We start from the raw sequence: 19724 nt of genomic DNA on the forward strand, positions 1-19724 counted from the left end.
ATATATTTAGGTTTTGTTCAGCACATGCTTGATGAAGTGATACTTGCCAAATTAATTCAAGTTGACTTGGATGAGAGCTTAGTCATGTGGATTTCAAACTGGACAGAACAGATTAATAATAAATGTCAAGGTTTTAAAATACTGAGTGCAATGCAAGAAATGTAGAAGAGAAGGCAGCCTTTCGACATAATTTCTCTCCTTTCAGAGCAGAGCCTGTTTGCTCCACCCTTGCCAAGGAGGTGGGAAGGCTGCCAGATTCAAAGCGGCTAGAGAACGATGATTATTTTGTGGGTTAGTCTTGCCCCTTTGTATATGTGCGCACATGTAGGAATCATCCACGTTTTTAGGTGCTTTAGTCTCCTGAGTTCTGGGACTGCTTGCATTTGGCCTCTTTTCTACATCATGTAGTACAATGTCAGTGTCTAGGACAGGATACTGCCAAGATCCTATTGCCCCCAAACTTCCCAAAAGCCTCCAATGTGCTCTAACGGACCCTTCCAGGCTAAGATAAGGTCACAGTGCCTGGACCAGCCTGTCGTGGTCAGACCATGCAATGAATGGCCTCCTTCCAGCCATGGCCACTGCAGGGTGCTCAGTTCTTCCTTCATTCTCCATTTGCTTTGGTGGTACTTGTTTATCTCCTGAGCCTATTGCCCCCTGCACTGGAGGTTCATTCATGGTTTAATGAATTAATTCAATAAAGATATGTTCTTAGGATATGTAGGGGAGAAAAGGACAGGTGAGACAAGCAGTTCAGAGTTTAAAGAAGCCAGGAGGCCAATTACAGAATGGGGAGACACATTCCTTATTTGAGGTATGTGCAGGCTGCCATGGGGGCACGGAAGAGAGATGCTTAACCCAGCCAGGAGAGCATGGAAAAAGGTCAGGCTTTATTCCTGGAGGGAGGGATGTCTGCGGTGAGTCCCGATAAAGAGTGGGAAAGGACATTGTATTCATTCACTCGTCAAGTATCTATCGAGCACCTACTAAACACCTGGCATTTGGTTACTGGGAAAATAGAAGTAAACAAGACAGATGTAGTAGGGCCAACCTGGACATGCTGAAAAAAAAAATGAACGGGGAACGTGGGGGAGAAGTTTTTTAATTTCCAAAGGAATCTATTCCTGCATTGAAACACCTATTCCTGCTCTGTGCCAGCAGGGGTGGAAGATGGAGAATAAACTTGCCACTCAAAGGTAGCTGTTTCTCCCAGTTCAGAATAGTCTCAGGTAAACTCACTCTTTGTGGGTAAATTATTAGTCTTTCAGAGCTTTTCTCCCCTTCCTCTTCTCTTTCATTTCTTACCATGAAGCATTTAGACACAGGGGAAGTTTGTTTAATCTCCTGGGGTGGGAGGAGTTGAGTCTGGTCTAAGCAGCATCCTTCTCTGTTGGTTCCTACTGACCTCAGCTTGTCTCACCTAGTTTCTGGGAATTGACTAGTCATCGCTTTATCCACTGCTGAAGTATATGGGACTGATGCAATGTGCAGTGTTTGTTATTGGCACACATAATGCTTGATGATGGTGGCCCAGGAGCTTGGCTATCTATTCTTTTTTAAAATTTTATTGTGTTTCAGGTAAAAGGTTACAGTGCAGATTAATTTTTCATTCAAAAATTTATACACAAATTGTGACATTGTTTGCAATCCCTGCAATGTATCAGCACTCTCCCCCTTTCTCTTTCCACCCTGGGTTCCCTGTGTCCATTCGTCCAGTTTTCCTATTCCTGCCTGCCTTCTCATCTTTGCTTTTGGCCAGGTGTTGCCCATTTGGTTTCATGTATTTGATTAAACTAAGAAGCATGTTCCTCACATGTGTAAGTGTTTGTTTTATAGGCCTGTCTAATATTTGGTTGAAAGGTGGACTTTGGGAATGGCTTCAGTTCTGAGTTTGCAGGGTATCCGGAGGCTGTGCTCTCTGGGGTTCCTCCAGTCTCTGTCAGGCCAGTAAGTCTGGTCTTTTTTTGTGAATTTGAATTTTGTTCTACATTTTTCTTCCTGTCTGTCCAGAACCCTCTACTGTGATCCCTGTCAGAGTGGTCGGTGTGGCTATCTCCTCTTGCCGAATAGACAGCTTCTTAACTCTCACTGGGGCTGTGGATCCTTTGAATCCATGACTTCTCTGGATTGTGGCTTGCTCAGTTTTCCCTGCACCCCTTGTTAAACAGACAATTTATCCCTCATCAGGACAACATCCCTAGCAAGTTCTACGACCTCCACCTTCAGCCACGTATCTTGCCCCTCTCCATCCCTTCCTCTTGGGGTATTTGGAACTTCTGTTTTACTTCCACTTAACATGGAAACCAAGGCAGACTTGGGGGCACCATTTTCCTTTCTACTCTGCTATGCAGCCTTCCCATAGCTCCCAATGATAAATGGGGCTTGAGCTCCCTCTGACTTTGGCTTCCTTCTCACGTTGTCTGCAATTTCTATCTTCTTGACCCAATCCCTCCAGCTGGGGTCCCAAGAAGCATGTTCACCCTAGATTTGTCCGTTCTAATCTGGCTCCTACTTCCAAGTGAAAGACCTTTCTATTTCCTTCATGGACAGGAGAGAGATTCCTCTATGCCATATCTTGAATTCTCACTATCTATTGACTTGTGATAAAATTCGATGCTTGATCTCTAGTATATAAAAGCCACTTCTGAGTATTAAAAATTTCTTTTCACACTAACTAGAGCCTGGATTTTCAAACTGCTTGTCACTCTTTTTTTTTTTTGTCACTCTGGGTTCATAAACCTATTTTAGAATACAAATCTATTTTTTCCCTTTTAATTTATATCTCTACTATATCAACTCTGTCTCCCAGGTAACATATGCCTCTGAATGAATGGTGGGAGGCTGTATATAAGGAGAAAAAAGAACGGAAAGAACATTAACATATTTCAGAAATATTTCCCCCAACCCAGGTAAGTTATCTGCTTTCATTGAATGTACACTTAATTTAGGGAGGCTAAGCGACCAACTCTCATCTGTCAGTTTGCCGTACTATGGTGGCTTGTGTGTTGCCTTGATGCTGGATGCTACGTCACCAGTATGTCAAACACCAACACGGTCACTCGTGGTGGACCGGTTTCAGTGGAGCTTCCAGACTAGGCTAGGAAGAAGGACCTGGCAGTCTACTTCTGAAAAAATTGGCCAGTGATAACCTTATGTATAGCAGCGGAGCTGATATAATGCTGGATGATAAGCCCCTCAGGTTGGAAGGGACTCAAAAGATGACTGGGGAAGAGCTGCCTCCAAAGTAGAGTTAACCTTAATGATGTGGATGAAGTCAAGCTTTCAGGACCTTCATTTGCTGAGGCGGCATGACTCAAAATGATAAGAAACAGTTGCAAATATCCACTAATAATTAGAATGTGGAATCTATGAAGTATGAATCAAGGAAAATTAGAAGTTGTCAAAAATGAAATGGAATGCATAAAGATTAATATCCTAGGTATTAGTGAGCTGAAATGGACTGGTATTGGCCATTTTGGATCAGACAATCATGTGGTAGACTATGCTGGGAATGACAAATTGAAGAGGAATGGTGTTGCATTCAAAAAGAACATTTCAAATCCATCCTGAAGTACAGTGCTGTTAGTGTAAGGATAATATCCATACGCCTTGAAGGAAGACCAGTTGATACAACTGTTATTCAAATTTATTCACCAACCAGTAATTCCAAACATGAAAAAATTAAAGATTTTACTAACTTCTGCAGTCTGAAACTGATCAAACATGCAATCAAAATACATTGATAATTATTGGTGATTGGAATGTAAAAGTTGGAAATAAAGAAGAAGGATCAGTAGTTGGAAAATATGGCCTTAGTGATAGAAACGAAGCTGTAGATCACTTGATAGAATTTTGCAAGACCAGGGATTTATTCATTGTAAATACCTTTTTTCAACAACATAAATGGCCACTATACATGTATACCTTATTGAATAGAGTACACAGGAATAAAATCAACTACATCTGTAGAGAGAGATGATGGAGAAACTCAATATCATCAGTCAGCACAAGACCAGGGGCCAACTGTGGAACAGACCATCAATTGCTCATATATAAGTTCAATTGAAGCTGAAAAAGAAAAAAATTTTTTTTTTCTTTTTTCATATACAAGTTCAATTGAAGCTGAAGGAAATTTAAAAAAGCAGATGAGAGCCAAAATGCGACTTCGAGTGCATCCCACCTGAATCTGGAGACCGTCTCAAGAATATATTTGATGCATTGAACACTAATGACGCAAGACCAGATGAGTCATGGAATGACACCAAGGACATCATACATGAAGAAAGCAAGAGGCCATTAAAAACACAGGAAAGAAAGAAAAGATCAAAATGGATGTCAGAAGAGACTCTGAAACTTGCTTTTGAACATCAAGTAGCTAAAGTGAGTAGAGAAATGATGAAGTAAAAAAGCTGAACAGAAGATTTCAAAGAGTGACTCAGAAGACAAAGTAAAGTATTATAATGAACGTGCAAAGACCTGGAGTGAGAAAAACAAAAGGGAAGAACATGCTTGGCATTTCTCAAGGTGAAATAACTGAAGAAAAGATTCAGGCCTCAAGTTGCAATATTGAAGGATTCTATGGGCAAAATATTGAATGACAGGAAGCATCAAAAGAAGATGGGAGGAATGCACAGAGTCACTGTACCAAGAAGAATTAGTTGATACACAGTCATTTCAGGAGGTAGTATATGATTAAGAACCGATAGTATTGAAGGAAGAAGTCCAAGCTGCACTGAAGGCATTGGTGAAAAACAAGGCTCCAGGAATTGACGAAATTCTAATTGAGATGTTTCAACAAATGAATGCAACACTGGATCTACTCACTTGTCTATGCCAAAAAATTTGGAAGCCAGCTACCTGGCCAAGTGACTGGGAGAGATATTTGTGCCCATTCCAAAGAAAGGTGTCCCAACAGAATGCAGAAGTTATCAAACAATATCATTAATATCACTCACAAGTAAAATTTTGCTGAAGATAACTAAAAAATTATTGCAGCAGTACATTGACAAGGAACTGCCAGAAATTCAAGCTGGATTCAGAAGGGGATGTGGAATAAGATACCTTATTGCTGATGTCAGATGGATCTTGGCTGGAAGCAGAGAATACCCGAAGAATGTTTTTACTTGTGTTTTACTGGCTATGTGAAGAAATTCAACTGTGTGAATCATAAAAAATTATGGATGACATTGTGAAGAATGGGAATTCCAGAACACTTAATTGTGCTCATGAGGAACATGTACATGGATCAAGACGAAGTTGTTCGAATACAACAAGGGGATATAGTGCGGTTTAAATTCAGGAAAGGTGTGTGTCAGGGTTGTATCCGTGCACCATACCTATTCAATCTGTATGCTGAGCAAATAATCCAAGAGGCTGGACTATATGAAGAGGAACACAGCATCAGGACTGGAGGGAGACTCAGTAACAAGCTGCGATATGCATATAACACAACCTTGCTTGCTTGTAGATAGTGTCACTGTGAGTCGGTTGCATTTTGGAGTCACGTGTGATTAGCTGGAATGATAGTAAAGAAAAGCTTAGTGAAGGGAAACCTGGCCAATTGAGTGCAGTGAGTGGAGAGGGCCTTTGTGATTGTTCTTCCCAGCTGTTGGCTTTTGGTGCTGATTATTTCAGACCTAGGCCACCAATGTGCAGTCAGTTAAGCTTTTGGAGTTCACTGAAGAGACCCTTAGCATAGGAGACATTGCTCGCTCTTTTCTGTTGTTATTGGAGGAGGAGGATAGAAACTCATGAAAGATAATAACCTGTGTCAAAGTGAGCTGGAGATGCTTTCAAGCATCACAGATTTCACTCCAGCCCTTTTGAAATCTAACCACACAGCTCTCCCTTCAGCTGCGGTAATAGAACTAGTATTATTGAATACATGCGACTCAATACACAGAATTAACCTCTGTGCTCCATTCTCTGAAAGGAAGTCATTTTGCAGAGCCCAAGCAAGACACTTTCCTTCACCCTCCCTCAACTGAAACGCCACTGCACTGCTCAGCCGTTTTCATAAGACAAAAGCAATTCTCTTCAAATTTGGAGATATAGATGTTGGAGCGGTTTGGTCAGATTCTCTCATAAGAGAAAAGTTTTAGAAATGTGTAAGGGATATACAAGCCTTTTTTTTCCTTCTTCTGTTGTCTTGAGATTCTTTCTCTCATTCTCTATCAATGTCTGTACACATGATAACTGATGGGCTGGGGAACATATCTAAACTTTCAGTGAGATGAATGTTATTTCTCTAAAGTTGCCAATTAAATTGGAGAGTGAGCTTCTTTAAGTCAGTTTCTTAAACCTTATTTATTTGTGTAATATTTGCAAAACATACAAGATTTTTCTTTGATCTATATGTACTTTTATTTACTATTATTAACTACAACCTGTGATATGCAGAGGACACAACCTCACTTGCTGAAAGTGAAGAGGACTTGAAGCACTTACTGATAAAGATCAAAGACCACAGCCTCTAGTATGGATTACACCTCAACATAAAGAAAAAAGAAATCCTTACAACTGGACCAATAAGCCACATCATGATAAATGGAGAAATGATTGAAGTTGGCAAGGATTTCATCTTACTTGGATCCACAGTCAATTCTCATGGAAGCAGCAGTCAAGAAATCAAAAGATGTATTGCATTGAGCAAATCTGCTGCAAAAGACCTCTTTAAAATGTTAACAAGCAAAGATATCACTTTGAGGACTAAGGGGTGCCTGACCAAGCCATGGTGTTTTCAATCACCTCATATACATAGGAAAGCTGCACAATGACTAAGGAAGACTGAAGAAGAATTGATGCTTTTGAATTATTGTGTTGGGGAGGAATGTTGAATATATCATGGACTGCCAGAAGAACGAACAAATCTGTCTTGGAAGAAATACAGCCAGAATGCTCCTTAGAAGGGAGGATAGTGAGTCTTCTCACATGCTTTGAACATGTTATCAGCAAGAACCAGTCCCTGGAGAAGGATATCATGCTTTGTAAAGTAAAGGGCCAGCAAAAAAGAGGCAGACCCTCAATAGATGGACTGACACAGTGGCTGTAGCAATGGGCTCAAACATAGCAATGATTGTGAGGATGTCGTAGGATTGGGCAGTGTTTCGTTCTGTTGTATATAGGGTTGCTCTGAGTTGACACCAACTCATTGGCATCTAACAACAACAACATTATTTACTTAATATTTTAAAAAATTGATTTAAAATATACTATGAAAATTTCATTTAAGTAGCAGCTATGAAATCACTTGTTTGTTACACATTAAATTAAATATATAACTATTAAAATTTGTATATGATCTAAAATGACTTAGTTTGCATCCAGGGGAATGCATACCAGAACTCTCTTCTCCATTTATTCATTGATATCTCCTTCTTATTGCCCAAAAAAGCATCTCAAACTCACCTGAAAACCAAGGCTCCACCAACCCCAACCTTCTTCACCAAACTCTCCAGTACCTTTTATCTTAGTGACTGCACCATCCTTCATCCAACTGTTCAAGCTGGAAACCCAAGGATCATCCTTGGCTCCCTCACAACCATATCCCGTCAGTCACCAACTCCTGTCAATTTTACCTCCTAAAATTTTATTTCTTGACTTCATCCTTGTCTGGTATAATATTATCCTTAACTTATAGTGTTGATCTTAGGCAACTGCAACTACTTCCTGACTGGTGTTCAACAATGTTTCAGTCACACTTTCCCATCAACTCTAATCACTGCAGCCAAAGTGAACATTTCAGAGAACAAACTCCTTAACAACACCCTCCTGCCTAATAGCACATCACACTTTCCCTCAGCCTCCCCATTCGCACCTACTGGCCTCTCTCAATCCCCTTTGTGTTTCACACACTGTCCTGTCTTATGTTTTGTTCAAATGCTGACTCTTCCTCCTGCAAACCCTTCCTCCCTCCTATGCAGTCTTTAGCTGAGTGACTTCCTTCTCATCCTTCAGGTCTCAGATTAATTACCACTTCCTCAGGGAACCTTTTTTGATTTCAATAACTAGGTCAAATTCACTCATCTTCAGTTTTCATACTGCTACAACTCTACCTCATCCCACTTATCAAGGTTACAATTTTATATCTATTTGTGGGATTATTTGATTAATATTTGACTTCTTCACTTCATTAATGTAGGGCAGTTAGATTCTGTATCTGTTTTTCTCTTTTGTATAACCAGTGCCTGTCGTGGTTCCCAGTACATAAAATGGCCTCCAAAGAATACTTTTTTAAATAAATGGATGGATTCATCATGGTTTGTAAGGCTGGAGCCTGAGAAAGAGACACTGGCTATAGGACTTGCCAAGGGAAGAAATTTTGTGAAAACCAAGTGTTAAATTTTCATCTAGAATAGGTTACACAAGCAAGGAGCCAGTTGGAAAGCGTCCCTCTTTAAAGATTGATTGAAACAGCATTGAATATTGAGTTTTGACAGATGTTTCAAGGAAAAGAAGAAGGAAACCAGAAATAAAAAGACAGATATTGATCAGCAAGAGCAATGTTGAGAAATTAGAGGAAGCCTGGAGGAGAGTTGAAAAATTGGTTAGAGTTAGAGCCTGGGAGTAAGAGCTAAAATGTTGGGTTTATTTAATATGAGAAATCGATGACTGAGGTGTCATTTTGCAAATGACCTTAATATCCCACTGTGAAGGACTGAGCAAGAGAAAATGGAATGAAATTGCACCTAGAGAGTTCTGTTTGATAAAGGAGGCCCTTTCTGTCTTTATGGATGGTTAAACCACGGAAGAGGCTAATAGGGAGGGATGATGAATCTTACTTGGAGATCCTTTAGGAGTGGAAGAGACAACAATTTATCTAGGATAAAGGCAAGTGAAAAACTAGGCTACCTCTTAGCTCTTTTGTGTTTTTGGAATCTGTGATTTTCTCGCTAAGGAACTTTCCCCCACCTTTCTTGCCCAAATATACTTAGTCAAAGAGGCAAGGATTTTATCTAAAAATATGCTATAGTAAAGGCAAGTTCCAGAGGCATAGGAATATGTATGACATGGCATACTCTACAACTCCAGGTTGACTCCTTCCAGTAAAGTCACCATTTCTACCATGAGAGGCTGCTGTTAATAGGCTTGATTCTTTCTTTCTCAATTCCACCCTTCTCTCTTGTCTCACCAGGATTTGTCCAGTACGACTAAGGGTGGCTCAAGAAGACAAAATAAGGTATTATAAAGAAATGTGCAAAGACCTGGAGTTAGAAAACCAAAAGGGAAGAACACCCTTGGCATTTCTCAAGCTGAAAGAACTGAAGAAAAATTCAAGCCTCTAGTTACAATATTGAAGAATTCTTTGGGGAAAATATTAAACAATGCAAGAAGCGACAAAAGAAAATGGAAATAATACACAGAATCACTGTACCAAAAAGAATTGGTCTACATTCAACCATTTCAAGAGGTAGAATATGATCAAGAACTGATGGCACTGAAGGCAGAGGTCCAAGCTGCAATGAAGGCATTGGTGAAAAACAAGGCTCCAGGGATTAACTGAATATCAATTGAGATGTTTCAATAAACAGATGCAGCACTGGAAGCACACACTTGTCTATGCCAAGAAATTTGGAAGACAGCTCCCTGACCAGCCGACTGGAAGAGATAAATATTTGTACCCTTCCAAAGAAAGGAGATACAACAGAATGTGAAAATTAGTGAATAATATCATTAATATCACACACAAGTAAACTTCTGCTGAAGATCATTCAAAAGTGGCTACAGCAATACATCGTCATGGAACTGCCAGAAATTCAAGTAGGATTCAGAAGAAGGCATGGAATGAGAATATTATTGCTGATGTCAGATGGATCTTGGCTGGCAGCAGAGAATACCAGGAAGATGTTTACCCATGTTTCATTGACTATGTAAATGCATTTGACTATGTGGATCATAAAAAATCATGGATAACATTGGTGAAGAATGAGAATTGCAGAACACTTAAATGTGCTCATGAGAAACCTGTACTTATACCAAGAGGCAGTCGTTTGAACAGAACAAGGGAATACTGCGTGGTTTAAAGTCAGGAAAGGTGTGTGTCAGGGTTGTAGTTTTTCACTATACCTATTCAATCTGTATTCTAAGTAAATAATCTGAGAAGCTGGACTATATGAAGAAGAACGCATCATCAGAATTGGAAGGAGACTCATTAACAACCTGCATCATGCAGATGACGCAACCTTGCTTACTGAAAGTGAAGAGGATTTGAAGCACTTATTGATGAAGATCCAAGATCACAGTCTTCAGTATGGATTACACCTCAACATACAGAAAACAAAAGTCCTCACAAGTGGACCAATAAACAATATCATGATAAACGGAACAAATATTGAAGCTGTCAAGGATTTCATTTTCCTTGGATCCATAATCAACACCCATGGAAGCAGCAGTCAAGAAATCAAATGACGCATTGCATTAGGCAAATCTGCTGTGAAAGACCTCTTTAAAGTGTTAAAAAACAAAGATGTCATTTTAAGGACTAGGTGTGTCTGACCCAAGCCATGGTGTTTTCAGTCACCTCATATACATGTAAAAGTTGGACAATGAATAAGGAAGACCAAAGAATTGATGCCTTTTGAATTATGGTGTTGGCAAAAAATATTGAATGTATTATGGACTGCCAAAAGAATGAACCAGTCTGTTGGGGGGGAAGTACGGCCAGAATGCTCGTTAGAAGCAAGGGTGGTGGGGCTTTGTCTCACATACGTTGGACGGGTTATCAGGAGGGACCAGCCCCTGGAGAAGGACATCATGTCTGGTAACGCAAAGGATCAGGGAAAAAGAGGAAAACCCTCAACGAGATGGAGTGACACAGTGGCTCCAACAGTGGGCTCAAGCATAGCAATTGTGAGGATGATGTAGGACTGGGCAGTGTTTTGTTCTGTTGTACATAGGGTCTCTATGAGTTGGAATTGACTCTATGGCACCTAACAACAACAACATTGTGATTGCTGAATTATTACTTTTCTTGATTGGTGGTGCTTTCTCTAGACATTGGCTTCTCCAAGCATCCATTCACTCCTTACATTCCTACGTTCTTCTTTGACATTATCTCCCTGCTATCTTCAATTTTTTTCTCTACTGGCTTCTTCCCAATTTTGTAATCGTGTTTATTCAGAGGTTATGTATAGGTTGGGGTATATTGAGGACAAGGACTTTCCTCCAGAGCTGACAGAGACAGAAAGCCTTCCTCTGGAGCCAATGTCCTGAATTTGGACTTGTAACCTACTAGACTGTGAGAAAATAAATTTCTCTTTGTTAAAGCCATCCACTTGTATTTCTGTTATGGCAGCACTAGATGACAAGACAGATTTTGGTACCAAGAGAGTGGGGTGCTGCTCTAACATGTACCTAAAATGTGGAAGCGATTTTGAAACTGAATGTATAGAGTTGCAACATTGGCAGAGGACCAGTGCAGCAGAGAACCTGCAGCAGCAGAGAAATGGCAAAAGCAGAGAACCAGCAGCAGCAGAACCAGGAGACCAGTGCAAGACGGTGCTGGAGCTGACCCACGGAGCGAGAGAGCTGAGTGCCTATGTGCAGGAGGCTTCCTGGCAGTGTGGGGTGCCTCCAGGCACTTATCGGTGGAGCTACAGAGCTTTAGAACACTTGTCCCAGCAGGGAAGATGCAGGTGCGAGGACTGAGGAGCCAAGAGGCCAAGAAACCAGGAAGCAGAAGCTGAAGGGACAAAGAACACAAGAAGCCGAGCTGCCTCAGTCTCAAAAAGTATGGCCATGACCTCAGGGGTTTTGAATGGTGGAGCCATGGCCTCTGATGTTTCTAAGGGTGGAGTTGCCACTCAGATGGAATAGGAGAATGGTGCGCCTAAAGCCGAGGGAGCACAGTTGCTGTCCCAGTAGGCCTGGAAAGCAGAGCTGAAGCCCAGGGCCGAGGGGCCACCACACAGAATCCGGAGAATATAGGCAATACCTAGAGGCTGGAGGGCAGGGTTATTGTGTAAATGGTCTCAGAGAACAGAGGATTATTTTCAAAGCTTTGAGGGCTAATGTAATTTGTTCTGCTCGCTTGCTTGGTGTGTGTTACGCCTTCTTTCCCTTCAGTTTCTCCCATTTGTAAAGGAAATGTCTAGCTTGTGCCTGTTCTGCCATTGTACCCTTGGAAGCAGATAACTTGTATTGTAGATTTCACAGATGAAGAGGAATTTTTAGATCTTGGATTTGATTTAAGACTTTTGCTGTGCTATGATGGGATGAATATGTTTTGCATGTTGCAAGGATGTGATTTTTGGGGTGCCAAAGGGTGGAATGTCATGGATTGAATTATGTCCCCCCCAAAATGAGTGTATCAACTTGGTTAGGCCATGCTTTCCAATATTGTATGGTTGTCCTCCATTTTGTGATCGTAATTCTACGTTGAGAGGATTAGGGTGGTATTGTTACACCACCCTTAATCAGGTCACCTCCCTGATCCAAGATAAAGGGAGTTTCCCTGGGGTGTGGCTTGTGCCACCTTTTATCTCTCAAGAGATACAAGGAAAGGGAACCCCCCAGGCAGAGTTGGGGATCTCATACCACCAAGAAAGCAGCACCAGGAGCAGAGCGCATCCTTTGGACATGGGGTCCCTGGGCCTGAGAAGCTCCTCGACCAGGGGAAGATTGAGGACAAGGACCTTCCTCCAGAGCCAATAGAGAGAGAAAGCTTTCCCCTGGAGCCGATGCCCTAAATTTGGACTTGTAACCTACTAGACTATGAGAAAATTAATTTCTCTCTGTTAAAGCCATCCACTTGTACTTTTGTTATGGCTGCACTGGATGACTAAAACACATGCTCAACTGCTGCCATCTTATTATGGAAATAAAATTCTTTCAACTGCATGATTCCATTCAGCTGCCACCTTATCTTTCTTCTCTTTCTAGGAAAAGCCCTTTAAAGATTTGCCTACATCTACCAACCCCACTTCTCTGTTTGTTCTTTAACCCACCGTATCCCTACTCACCTCCTCCCCTCTTCTCTGAAGCGCTATCCAGCACTGCCAGTGACATCCTTGTTAATATATCAAAAAGTGCACTTTTTCATTCCTTATCTTACTAGACCTCTTAAAAGCAAACAGCACTCGACCACATCCTCCTTCTTGAAACACTCTTTCCTTGGATTTGGTGACGCTATGACTGATAACCAAACCCTTTGCCCTCAAGTCAATTCCTTCTCATAGTGACCATACAGGACAGAGTAAAACTGCTCCGTAGGGTTTTCAAACTGCAGATCTTTGGTTAGCAGCCAAACTCTTTAACCACTGTGCCACTAGGGCTCTGGTGTGACACCATAGTCTTCTAGTTTTCCTCCTTTTTCTCTCTTCTTAGTTTTCTTTGTGGGCTTCTGTTCCTCTGCCAATCTCTTAAATGTTGATATTCCTTGGCTACTGTCCTAGACTCTTGTATCTTCTTACTATGTACACTCTCTTTGGTCAACCTCCAACTATCCTCTGATATCAGTGAGTGTCTAAAGTCCAGATCTCTTTCTGAGTCCTTTGTTATAACTTCTTCCTTATCTCTTGCCATCTGCAGTTTTATATCTGCTTTCCATCCCTCCAAACTAAACCAAACCAGTTGCCTTTGAGTTGATTCCAACTCATGGTGACCCTGTGTGTCAAAGTAGAGCTATGTTCCCTAGGGTTTTCAATGGCTGCGGTCTTTCGGAATTAGATTGCCAGGCCTTTCTTCTGAGGTACCTCTGGGTAGAATCGAACTGCCAACTTTTCTTTTAGTAGCCAAGCACTTAACCATTGGCAGCACCCAGGGACTCCCCATCCCATTAAAGTTTTATGTTATTTCTTCTCTACTTCTTTGTAATAGCATTTCCTTGTACTTGGAATTTCTTTCTCCCTTTGCTCAGTTAACTTTTTCATATTCTTAAGATCTCATCTTGAAGGTCACTTCCTTCTGGAATCTAGTTAGTAACTCCTTCTAACTTCTGTCACTGTATCATCATTGCCAGTTTATTTGTCTGTCTCCCCTAATGGTCCTATATTCCATGATTCATAGAGATAAGAGCTTTAATGATTGTTGTATCCTTCCAGTCCTAGCGATTCAAAAGCAATGACTATTTTTTGAATGAAATTATACAGAAGTATTAATGACATCTAAGTATATTTATGCTAACAGAATGGATACTAGAAGTTGGAAATAAATGACTGTCTGGCCCTTGATTTTTTAGAAGAAATATTTTATTGTGTTTTAGGTGAAAGTTTACAGAGCAAATTAGTTTCCCATTTAATAAATTGTCCGCAAGTGTTCCATGACATTGGTTGCAATCCACACGCTCTCAACAATCTCCTGATTTCTGCTGTGTGTTCCCAATTTCCTTTCATCTGGTTTTCCTACCCTTTCCTGCCTTCTCATCTTTACTTTTGGCCAAATGTTACCCTTTTGGTCTTACATAATTGTTTGTTTTATGGAGCATGTGCTTTTAGGGTATTATTGTTTATTTTATAGGCCTGTCTATTGCTTGGCTGGAAGGTGGTTTCTGGGAATGGCTGCAGTTCCAAGTCAAAAGGATGTCTTAGGGTCATAATCTTGGGGGTTCCTCTAGGCTCTATCAGGCTGATAAGTCTGGTCTTTTTTTTTTAATTAATTTGATTTTTTGCTTTACGTTCCCTCCCTCTCTATCCAGGACCCTCTATTGTGATCCCAGTCAGAGCAATCAGTAGTGGTAGCCAGGCTCCATCTAGTTGTTCTGACTTTGGGGTTATGTAAGCTGTGGTGCCCATGGTCTGTTAGTCCTTTGGACTAATTGCTCCTTGGAATCTTTGGTTTTCTTCATTCTCCTTTGCTCTAGACAGGAGGAGGCCACTAGTTGTATCGTAAATTGTTGGACCTTGATTTTCTTGTGTGTGATGTCAAAATACTTTGGGCTTTATTGAAAAACAGTAAAAAATAATGACAGTGGTTTTTATGGGCATTTAACTAGAAGTTTCAAAACCTTACTTGAATTTGGCTTTGATGGGTAAAAAAAAGTACATTAGCTTAATTGCCATTCTCTGATTTAGGGTAAAGTCCTATTCAGCGTTGTTTAAATTGAGTCTCTACCCTTCTTTCTTAATTTAAACAAAACAAAACCTCCCTTAAAACCAACAGTGAGTTGACTTTTTCTGTAATTTATAGAGCATGCGATTTTTCTGGGTGCTTTTACTCTGTGAACTAGCAGAGGGAGGCTGTCACAGCCTGTTCTGCTTCTATCTGTGCGCCAGGCACTTCGGATGATGTGTATTTGCTTTGAAGTAGATGGCCTTGGTACATATCACATGGAGAGGAGTCTTGCTGAAGATGACCCAGCTGCACTGAGTAGGGTACAAAAGGACAGTGTGATGTTATATATTTCTACAATATCCCACAATATGAAATATTTAGAAGCCCTTGTTTACAGGATTTCTATTAAAAAGGACTTTAAGAAACAAGCCCAAGATGGCGGCTTAGTCACATACACCATGCCATCCTCCTAAAGTAAAGAACTGAAAAGTCAAGTGAAACAGATAAAGATGACAATCTAGGAACCCAGAACATCAAATAGAAGGATGAAGAACACTGAAGGAAAGGAGAAACTGAATGAAAACAGTGAACTAAGAGACTTAGGGACTGTAGGTACTCTGCTGGCCCGGCACAGAGTGGCCATCTTGAGACAGAGTGAGCGGCGTTCCCAGGTGAGGAGCACAGGAAGGCAACTTCGCAGAATCCTCAATAGGAGACAGAGATACTGTGTTGACAAACCTGGAGCTAAGCAAGGTGAACAAAACATGAACTGGATCTAAGAAGGGAAAGCGCAGGAAGAGGGGTGGGAGCCCTAGGGATCCAGGCAACCACAGAGCACGGTGGGAGCCAGAAAACAGGGACAGAACTACTTACCAGCAGTGATCTCTGATCATTTGAGTGGGTGGTGCTGGTGTAGTGGAGGATCCTGAGAGTGGTGGCTAGAGATGCCCCATCCAACTAGACTCTGGACAGTCCCACACTCTTTGCATTTAATTGGGACCAAGTCCTGATTACCAGCTGTACTCTGCGGGGAGTGTCCCAGCACCCACGCCAAAGACTGGGGGAACATGCTCCCTCTCCTCCAACCCTCTGTCCTCCCAGTGACCAGCAGTGTACTTCCCTTACTCCCTGCCAGATGATCTGTAGCATGCACTTCTGTACTGTTGAATCTGTGGTTGGAAGCTTGTGTCCACTCTGATTACCCCTGCACTGCCCCAACCACCCAGTGATCAGTGGCATGTGCTTCTGCCGTCAGACCAGTGACCAGAGTTGCAAGGCACCCTCCCCGCCCCTGCCGCCCCTCCCACCCAGCAACTGGCAGTGTAAGTTCCTGTGCCACCCACCCAGTGACTGGTGATCTGTGCACCCTCTCCTTAACCACCCAGAAACCTGTGGTGTGCACCCACAGTGCCCAGCCCACCGACAGGCAAGAATGCTCCTTGCACCCATGCCCTGGTAACTGGCCAAACACATCAACTTGTCAGCAATGCCAGTCACATCCTGACAGGCACCATCTGTACCTCTGCCAAACAACAAGCAGGAGATGCTAGTGCCATTATCTAACATCTGCTCAACTGCAATGTCACACATCCCACACCCAAACAGTTCCTGCAGGCTGCACTTGTACTAAAATCCCCTGTTACCATACCACCTACTGAGATGCCAGTTCATGCACACACAGTGGGCCTACCCTGTTCATTTGGATAGCACTCCCTCATGTCAGATATGAAGACATCCTACCCTGACCTCCAGAGAATGCACTAGCTGCTAGCACCAACCTGAAAGGACCCTACAGGACCACAAGGGCTGTGGAGGGACCCTGACATCCTAACTCTTGTCACTCAATATCAGGGAAAGAACCTGCTCTCTCACCTCCACTCGATACAGTAAGGGAAGACATATGAGCCTAACCACAGAAGACTTGCACATGGGTGTGACCCACCATATCTACTAGTGAGGAAATCATGCCCAGCTAACAGACACCACCAAAGATACACATAGACCAGAACCACAAAACAGCAACAATTAAAATAATACAAAGGAAGAAAGACATTCTAAAAAGAAAGAAAAGAAACAAAGCTCCAAATACCTCAAAACAAAGTCAGCACAAAACATACATAGAATTAATAAAGAAATATATAAATAAATTTAATTAACACTTTAATGCCTTGGAGACAGCAGATAATAACAAATCATATGAACAAATAGGTTAAGAAGGCTCAAACAAGTGAGCAAAATAAAGGAGCAGAAACCCCTCCTGAGGAAGAAATGATAATAGAACTACCTGACAAGGAATTCAAAAAACTTATGTTTAGGGTCCTCAAAGAGATTGAGGCAAATACAGATAAAACCCTAAAAGAATTCAGGAAAACAATATGAGAACAAAATTACAAAATAAATAGATGATTAGAAACCATACAAAAATGATGACTAGAAATTCAGAAGATTACCGATAAAATATCAGATATTGATAACTCAATGGGAAGGACATAGAAGTAGAATTTTATCAATGAAAGAAAGAATCGGCAACATAGAGAACCAATTCCTTGATATTAATTTTCTTGAGGAATGATACCCACCCCAGGAACGATAGGACACAAGAATAAGAAAATTGAAAGCCTAAGAGTTATGTGGGGCACTATGAAGAAGAATAATTTACATGTAATAGGAGTCCAGAAAAGGAGGGGATGAAAAGGTACCAAAAGAATTTTTGAGGATTTATTGACAGAAAACTTCCCTAATATCATAAAAGACAAGAAGGCTTTCATCCAAGATGCTCAACGGACCCCATATGGGATAGACCCCAAAAGAAAGCCACCAAGATGTACCATAATAAAACTTTCAAAAAACAAAGACAAAGAAAGAATTCTGAGAATGGCTCATGAAAGATGAAATATCACCCACAAAGGGGCACCAGTAAGACTAAGTGCTGCTTTCTCATCAGAAACCACACACGCAAGAAGGCAATGTGATGACATATATATAAAACCCTGAAAGAAAAGAATTGCCAACCAAGAATCATACATCCAACAAAATTGTCCTTCAAATGTGATGGTGAAACTAGGACATTCCTAGAAAAACAGAATTAAGGGAATTTGTATAAGTCAGACCAACCTTATAAGAAATATTAAAGGGACAGAGAACCAACAACATCAGACAACAACCTGAGATTAAGACACATGATAGCATTACCCAGATCCAACCCAAATAAAGAACTCTCAAAAGTAAAAGCTGTGAAACTGAAAAACAGGGAACCAGAGATATTAATCTGGAAACAACAACATCAAAACAAAAAGGAGAAATAAATGGTATAATTATAGAATTTCTACTTGGAGAGGAAGTCAAGGTGATATCAAGATATAACAGACTGTTTTAAACCTGGGAAAATAAAGGTAAATTTCAGAGTAACCACAAAGAAAATTAATAAATCTACTCATCAAAATGAAGAAGATGAATATCAAAAAGACTCAATAAACACAAAATCAACAAAAAAGGAAGGATACGAAAAGAAAATCTTTAAACAAAAACAACTCAGCACAGAAAATTAAGCAGAACAAAGAAATCATTAATGGCACACACACACAAAAAGTTTAACAAAATAGCACCAGTAAATTCATACCTATCAATAATCACACTGAATGCAAATGGTTTTAAATGCACCAGTCAAGAGACAGAATGGTAGAATGAATTAAAAACAAAAAACAGAACAAACAAACAAAATGGCCCCTCAATATGTTGCCTACAAGAGACACACCTTAGACACAAAGACATAATAGGTTAAAAAAAAAAAAAAGAATATCAAGGAAACAGTAACCAAAAGAGAGCAGAAGTGGCAATAGTAATCTCTGATAAAATAGACTTTCAGTCAAAATCCATTATAAGAGACAAAGAAGGGCATTATATAATGATTGAAGGGTCAATCCACCAAGAAGAGATAACCATAATAAATATTTATACACTCAATGACATAGCTCTGAAATATATAAAACAAACTAGGAGAATTGAAAAGAGAAATAGTTCTACAATAAGAGTAGGAGACTTTAACACACCACTTTTGATGATGGACAGATAACTAGAAAGAATCTCAACAAAGATACAGATCTAAATAACACAACCAACTCAACCTCATAGACATATACAGAACACACCACTCAACAGCAGCACATTCTTCTCCGATATACACGGATCATTCTCCAGAATAGATCATATTTTAGACCACAAAACAAGCCTTGATAAATTCAAAAACATCAAAATAATACAAAGCATCTTCTCTGATCATAATATTATAAAACTAGAAATCAATAACAAAGAACAAGTAAAAAAAATGTAAACTCAATAACACATTACTTAAAAACTATTGGATCATAGAATAAATGAAATTAAAAAATTCTTAGAATCAAATGAGAATGAAAACACAACATAACAAAACCATTGGGACACAGCCAAAGCAGTGCTCAGAGGAAAATTTATAGCAATAAATGCACACATCAAAAAAGAAGAAAGGGCCAAAATCAATAGCTTAACCCTGCAACTTGAACAGATAGAAAAGGAGCAGCCAAAGAAGTCCACAGTCAGCAGAAGAAAGGAAATAATAAAGATCAGAGCAGAAATAAAAGAAGTAGAAAACAGAAAAAAAATAGAATTAACAAGACAAAGTTGGTTTTTTGAGAGGATCAATAAAATTGACAAACCTCTGGCCAAACTGACAAAGGAAAAAAATGAGAAGATGCAAATAA

Source organism: Loxodonta africana, chromosome 2, assembly GCF_030014295.1.
Source record: "Loxodonta africana isolate mLoxAfr1 chromosome 2, mLoxAfr1.hap2, whole genome shotgun sequence".
In the NCBI taxonomy this organism is placed as follows: domain Eukaryota; kingdom Metazoa; phylum Chordata; class Mammalia; order Proboscidea; family Elephantidae; genus Loxodonta; species Loxodonta africana.